The 7,500-nt window shown below is 55.9% G+C and overlaps 3 non-coding genes across 3 annotated transcripts in view; all 3 read left to right on the top strand.

The window, feature by feature from the left end:
• Window positions 1–3,913: 3,913 nt before the first annotated feature.
• On the top strand, window positions 3,914–5,790 carry LOC139968366 (small subunit ribosomal RNA). The gene has a single exon (XR_011793371.1). It is a non-coding gene; the product is annotated as a small subunit ribosomal RNA (ribosomal RNA).
• Window positions 5,791–6,395: 605 nt separating this feature from the next.
• LOC139968479 (5.8S ribosomal RNA) lies at window positions 6,396–6,555 on the top strand. Its single transcript, XR_011793475.1, has one exon. It is a non-coding gene; the product is annotated as a 5.8S ribosomal RNA (ribosomal RNA).
• Window positions 6,556–6,989: 434 nt separating this feature from the next.
• Window positions 6,990–7,500, top strand: part of LOC139968399 (large subunit ribosomal RNA) — a 4,028-nt gene continuing 3,517 nt past the window's right edge. The window contains exon 1 of the ribosomal RNA XR_011793398.1: window positions 6,990–7,500. This exon is cut by the window's right edge and continues 3,517 nt beyond it. This is a non-coding gene — a ribosomal RNA (large subunit ribosomal RNA).

Raw genomic sequence — 7,500 nt, 5'->3', positions numbered from 1 at the left:
GCCCGACGGAGACGGCAGAACGACCCACGAACACATGCATAGAATTTGGACTTCCTTGAAGAAGACGTTGACATAAAAAAAAAAAAAAAAAAGTCAAGCGGGTACTGGCTCAAGTGTGCCCGACGGTGACGGTAGAACGACCCGCGAACACATGCATAGAGTTGTGACCATTGTCAACTTGAATGTATCGGGCGCTGGCTGGGATGTGCCCGGCGGAGACGGCAGAACGACACGCGAACACATGCATAGAGTTTGTGACCGTTGTCAACTTGAATGTATCGGGCGCTGGCTGGGATGTGCCCGGCGGAGACGGCAGAACGACACGCGAACACATGCATAGAGTTTGTGACCGTTGTCAACTTGCATGAATCGGGTACTGGCCTGTGTGCGCCCGACGTTGACGGTAGAACGACCCACGAGCACATGCATAGAGTTGTGACCGTTGTCAACTTGAATGTATCGGGCGCTGGCTGGGATGCGCCCGGCGGAGACGGCAGAACGACACGCGAACACATGCATAGTGTTGTGACCATCGTCAACTTGAATGTATCGGGCGCTGGCTAGGATGTGCGCGGCGGAGACGGCAGAACGACACGCGAACACATGCATAGAGTTTTGACCACTGTCAACTTGAATGTATCGGGCGCTGGCCTGTGTGTGCCCGACGGAGACGGCAGAACGACCCACGAACACATGCATAGAATTTGGACTTCCTTGAAGAAGACGTTGACTTAAAAAAAAAAAAAAAAAGTCAAGCGGGGTACTGGCTCAAGTGTGCCCGACGGTGACGGTAGAACGACCCGCGAACACATGCATAGAGTTGTGACCATTGTCAACTTGAATGTATCGGGCGCTGGCTGGGATGTGCCCGGCGGAGACGGCAGAACGACACGCGAACACATGCATAGAGTTGTGACCGTTGTCAACTTGAATGTATCGGGCGCTGGCTGGGATGTGCCCGGCGGAGACGGCAGAACGACACGCGAACACATGCATAGAGTTTGTGACCACTGTCAACTTGCATGTATCGGGTACTGGCCTGTGTGCGCCCGACGTTGACGGTAGAACGACCCACGAGCACATGCATAGAGTTGTGACCGTTGTCAACTTTAATGTATCGGGCGCTGGCTGGGATGTGCCCGGCGGAGACGGCAGAACGACACGCGAACACATGCATAGAGTTGTGACCGTTGTCAACTTGAATGTATCGGGCGCTGGCTGGGATGTGCCCGGCGGAGACGGCAGAACGACACGCGAACACATGCATAGAGTTTGTGACCATTGTCAACTTGCATGTATCGGGTACTGGCCTGTGTGCGCCCGACGTTGACGGTAGAACGACCCACGAGCACATGCATAGAGTTGTGACCGTTGTCAACTTGAATGTATCGGGCGCTGGCTGGGATGTGCCCGGCGGAGACGGCAGAACGACACGCGAACACATGCATAGAGTTTGTGACCACTGTCAACTTGCATGTATCGGGTACTGGCCTGTGTGCGCCCGACGTTGACGGTAGAACGACCCACGAGCACATGCATAGAGTTGTGACCATTGTCAATTTTAATGTAGCGGGTACTGGCCTGTGTGTTCCCGACGTTGACGGCAGAACGACCCACGAGCACATGCATAGAGTTGTGACCGTTGTCAACTGAAATGTATCGGGCGCTGGCTGGGATGTGCCCGGCGGAGACGGCAGAACGACACGCGAACACATGCATAGAGTTTTGACTTCGTTACAGAGGACGTTGACAAAAAAAAAATAATAATAATAATATCAAAAAAAAAAAAACATGGTCAACTTTAGTGTAACGGGTATTGGCTTAAGTGTGTGACCCAATGGTCAGAATGAGTGGGCAGAGTGAATCGGATTATATATTAAGGGGAGTGTCTTGTCTCGCCGGTCGATCTTCAAATTGTAGAAGTTTCCTCATATATCTCCTTGATTTCGTCAAGATATATCCGGCACGGGAGCAACCCCGACACTCCTCTGAAAATACGGGTCGCTCCCATGTGAGAAGGTCGATGGTGTGATCGACGGCACGAGTGTCATGCGACCGGGCGAGGGCCGAGTAATTAGCCGACGGTGATGCACACATGCGTAGGCATGGGACCCGTTGTCGTTGCACGAGTCTGTGAGACGGGGCGCCGCCGGACAAGACATACCCGGCACGGGAGCAACCCCGGCACTCCTCTGAAAACACGGGTTGCTCCCGGGTGAGAAGGTCGATGGTGCGGTCGATGGCACGAGTGTCATGCGACCGGGCGAGGGCCGAGATTTAGGCCGACGGTGATGCACACAGGCGTAGGCTGGGACTCGTCGTGTTGCACGAGTCTGTGAGACGGGGCGACGGCCGACCTCGACGGCAGGCCGCCCGATGCATCCGCAAGGTGTGGCTCTCGTCCGAGATTTTGAGATCTCTTTAGTGTAGCGGGTATTGGCTTAAGTGTGTGATCCAATGGTCAGAACGAGCGGGCAGAGTGAATCGGATTCTATATATGAGGGGGGTAGTAGAGTCGATCCAAGACTCGAGAAGGCTTTTAATGTCTGTCGTGTGTGTATGCGTGTCATGGTTGGACTCCAGCGGGCCCTTTCGGTAGGGTCAGCCGTCGTTTCATCGCGACCATGTGTTGCAACTCGGCGCTCAGAGCGGGGGTTTTCACCCACTCGCCCCGTGAGCAGAGGTGTCCCTCCGTGCACACGTATATATCGACGTTCAGATATGAAGCTTTCGCGGACGGGAGTCCACCCGAGACTCGAAAAGGCTCCTTGCCTGTGGTGCGTAAATATGTTTTTGCACGTCAGACCCTTGCTGGCCTTCTCGGTAGGGTCAGCCGTCGTTTCATCGCGACCATGTGTTGCAACTCGGCGCTCGGTGCGGGGGTTTTCACCCACTCGCCCCGTGAGTAGAAGGTTCTTTCGTGCATATGTATATATACAATCCCAGATATTGAGCTTTTTCATCCGCAGAACCCCCGGTGGAGAAGAGAGAGAGTAGAGATGAGAGAGAAAGGAGAAGGGAGAAGGCCTCTCGCGTTGCGTGGTCGATGGCACGAGTGCCATGCGACCAGGCGAAAGGCAAACGGCAAGCCGACGGCGACGGCAGGCCGCCCGACTCACCCGCAGAGAATCTGGGTCTCGTTCGAGATTTCGAGATCTCTTAAGTGTAGCGGGTATTGGCTTAAGTGTGTGATCCAATGGTCAGAACGAGCGGGCAGAGTGAATCGGATTCTATATATGAGGGGGGTAGTAGAGTCGATCCAAGACTCGAGAAGGCTTTTAATGTCTGTCGTGTGTGTATACGTGTCATGGTTGGACTCCAGCGGGCCCTTTCGGTAGGGTCAGCCGTCGTTTCATCGCGACCATGTGTTGCAACTCGGCGCTCAGAGCGGGGGTTTTCACCCACTCGCCCCGTGAGCAGAGGTGTCCCTCCGTGCACACGTATATATCGACGTTCAGATATTGAGCCTTTTCATCCGCAGAACCCCCGGTGGAGAAAGAGCAGGACCTCGGTGTCGTCAGATATCGAGCTTTCTCCACGGGACCCGTTCGGGCATGCTGCCGTTGCTGCGACCATGTGTTGCACTCGGCGCTCGGTACGGGCTTTTTCATCCAAGCAACGAATGCACGCTCGAGGCGTGCGATTGCTCTCCCCTGTTCCAGTGGACGAGCCGTCGCCCTCCCGCGTCGCTTCGAACCGGTCCCGTCTCCGAGGCGGGACCACTGCGACTCCTCTCGAGACGACCCAGTCGACTCGGGTAGAGATACACACCTCGAGAATCCCTTCGGGCGGTTCTTCGATCACTGTACCGTAATAGCACGGCATCGACAATTGAGAATTCAGAGAGAGAGAGAGGGGAGTGCGAGAGCGACTCCCGGACGGCGAACGGGCCCAGCCCGGTTCTGTCGACCGTTACCTGGTTGATCCTGCCAGTAGTCATATGCTTGTCTCAAAGATTAAGCCATGCACGTCTAAGTACAATCCTGAACATACAAGAGAAACTGCAGATGGCTCATTAGATCAGTTATGGTTTATTGGAGAAAGTCTTATACCATGGATAACTGTGGTAATTCTAGAGCTAATACATGCAACAAAGCGCCGACCCTTCGGGGGAAGCGTGCTCTTATTAGGAACAAGGCCAGCCCGGTCCTTTCGGGGTCCGGTCTCCGCTGGTGAACTCTAGATAATCATGCCGATCGCACGGTCTTGCACCGGCGACGCTCCCTTCAAAAGTCTGCTCTATCAACTTTCGATGGTAAGTTATGCGCTTATCATGGTTGTGACGGGTAACGGAGAATCAGGGTTCGATTCCGGAGAGGGAGCCTGAGAAACGGCTACCACATCCAAGGAAGGCAGCAGGCACGCAAATTACCCACTCCTGACACGGGGAGGTAGTGACAAAAAATAACGATACAGGCCTCTTCGGAGGCCCTGTGATCGAATGAGTACACTTTAAATCCTTTAACGAGGATCTACTGGAGGGCAAGTCTGGTGCCAGCAGCCGCGGTAATTCCAGCTCCAGCAGCGTATATTAAATTTGCTGCAGTTAAAAAGCTCGTAGTCGGATTTCTGGCCGGGGCGGGCGGTCCGCCGTGAGGCGTGCACTGCCCGTTCCCCTTCTCCCCGTCAAACGGGAGTCGTGGGAGATTTTTCCCGGCCAGTGATTCGGTTGGTCGTGCGGTGCTCTTAACTGAGTGCCGTGCGAGACTGGAACGTTTACTTTGAGAAAATTGAAGTGTTCAAAGCAGGCCAAAGTGCCCGAACAGCTCAGCATGGAATAGTGGAAGAGGACCTCGGTTCTATTTCGTTGGTCTTGAGATCCTGAGGTAATGATCAAGAGGGACTGCCGGGGGCATTCGTATTGCGGCGTGAGAGGTGAAATTCTTGGATCGTCGCAAGACGCCCGACAGCGAAAGCATTTGCCAAGAATGTCTTCATTGATCAAGAACGAAAGTCGGAGGATCGAAGGCGATCAGATACCGCCCTAGTTCCGACCATAAACGATACCGACTCGTAATTCGCCGGCGTTCCTCCCATGACGCGGCGGGCAACTCTCCGGAAAACCAAAGTCTTTGGGTTCCGGGGGAAGTATGGTTGCAAAGCTGAAACTTAAAGGAATTGACGGAAGGGCACCACCAGGAGTGGAGCCTGCGGCTTAATTTGACTCAACACGGGGAAACCTACCCGGCCCGGACACAGTGAGGATTGACAGATTGAGAGCTCTTTCTTGATTTTGTGGATGGTGGTGCATGGCCGTTCTTAGTTGGTGGAGTGATTTGTCTGGTTAATTCCGATAACGAACGAGACTCTTGCTTGCTAAATAGTCCGGCCACCCGTCGTGGTGAGCCGCGAACTTCTTAGAGGGACAAATGGCTTTCAGCCATACGAGATGGAGCAATAACAGGTCTGTGATGCCCTTAGATGTCCGGGGCCGCACGCGCGCTACACTGGCGCAAGCAGCGGGTACATTTGCCCTCGGCCGAAAGGTCCGGGTAATCCGCTGAGACTTCTCCGTGCTGGGGACAGGGACTTGTAATTGTGTCCCTTGAACGAGGAATTCCAAGTAAACGCGAGTCATCAGCTCGCATTGATTACGTCCCTGCCCTTTGTACACACCGCCCGTCGCTACTACCGATCGAATGACTTAGTGAGGCCATCGGATCGACCGTCTGGCACCCCCGGCTTCGGCCGGTTGTCGAGGCGCGACGAGAAGACGGTCAAACTTGATCATTTAGAGGAAGTAAAAGTCGTAACAAGGTTTCCGTAGGTGAACCTGCGGAAGGATCATTAACAGAACCCTTCCCCTCCGTGATCGGAGAGGGAACAAAGGGGGAATGTCGGAAAAGCCGTCACAGAGAGACACGCGGAGAGAGCAAATTGGAAAAGCCGGGGGGACTCGAGCGGGGTTTTCACCGCCTCCTTCCCCGTTCCACGGTCGAGGTCAGACCCCGCGCTTCGCCTTCGCTCTCTCCGACAAAAAGGAGACGGGCGTGTCACACACAGACCAGCCCGGGGAGTACCCGGTTCTTCTCTCGTCGTCTGTCTCACGGAGTCTCGCACTCCCGGTAGCTTCGAGGGAGAAGTCCCGCAAGGGTGGAGACGCCGTCGCCGTCCGCGGCGCGGCGCTCCTCGAGGCATTCTCCGCAGGGCAGAGAAGGGGCACCGGTGTCGCCCGATTTCCCCCCAGTCGGCGAGTCTGACTCGCGCGACCCGCCCTCGCGGCGGTGGGGGGAAGGAGGGAGCCCGCTTCCCCCCTCGGCTCGACGGAGGATATTTCTTTCCAGTCACAAGCAAAGAAGGCACAGAGTCCCCGTGTCCTTTCTCCTTCCGTTCCACTTCTTCCCTCGGCTCTGAGGAGAGTTTGCGAACGCGGGAGTCTTCCAGTGGCAAATGACAATTCTTGGTGGTGGATCACTCGGCTCGTGCGTCGATGAAGAACGCAGTTAGATGCGAGAATTCATGTGAATTGCAGAACTCACTGATCATCGACTTATTCGAACGCAAATGGCGGCTCGGGGATGCTCTGCTCCTCGAGCCACGTCCGTCTGAGCGTCTGAAGACAATCACTCACAGAGTCGGCGTGTTCGCGCGCCGGAGGAGCGCCCGGCCGCAGCCGTCCCTTCGACGGCCGGCTGCGTCGGGTCAGTGTCAGATGGAGTTCTGTGATGTCGGCGCCGGTGAAACTCGGCGAGCAGGCTCGATCGGTAACCGGGGGTTCGTCGGTCGTGCGACGTGCCATCGGGGTGTAGACGTATGCGCCCGTGGTGCGGTCCAGCGTCCGACCCCCCGGAACGGTCGAGGAGCCTCTGCCGGGCAGAGCCGGTCGACCCAATCGCGGGGTCTCTCGTCCTCCCGTCTGCGTTCTCGCAGGCGCATGGTAGGCCACCCTTTCCCGCCGGCGACCCGATTCTTCGGGGAGCGCCGGGGAAGGAGAGACCCCGGGTCGCCGCTATGACTCCGATCACGTTCCACGTGTCTTTCACGATTCCAGACCTCAGATCGGATGAGATTACCCGCTGGATTTAAGCATATCACTAAGCGGAGAGAAAAGAAACTAACAAGGATTCCTTCAGTAGCGGCGAGCGAAGCAGGAAGAGCCCATCGCCGAATCCCCGCGCCCGTTTGCGGTGCGAGGGACCTGTGGCGTAAGGAAACTGAACTCCGGTCGACAGAGTCCGGCCGCAGTCCACTGTGATCGGGGCTGCAGCTTACCCGCAGCGGGTGTAAGGCCCGTAGGGCGGACTCGAAGGCCGGAGGGAAAGCTTTCCAAGAGTCGGGTTGTTTTAGAATGCAGCCCAAAGAGGGGTGGTGAACTCCATCCAAGGCTCAATACTATGCACGAGACCGATAGTCAACAAGTACCGTGAGGGAACGTTGAAAAGAACTTTGAAGAGAGGGTTCAACATTGCGTGAAACTGCCAAGAAGTAAACGGATGAGTGCCGCATGCTACATGGGGCGTCCGGTTGATTCAGGCGCGGTCGGCGCGGCAGCGTGTGCGG

This window comes from Apostichopus japonicus, chromosome 5 (genome assembly GCF_037975245.1).
Source record: "Apostichopus japonicus isolate 1M-3 chromosome 5, ASM3797524v1, whole genome shotgun sequence".
NCBI classification, from domain to species: domain Eukaryota; kingdom Metazoa; phylum Echinodermata; class Holothuroidea; order Aspidochirotida; family Stichopodidae; genus Apostichopus; species Apostichopus japonicus.
This window is presented reverse-complemented; position numbering and strand designations above follow the sequence as displayed.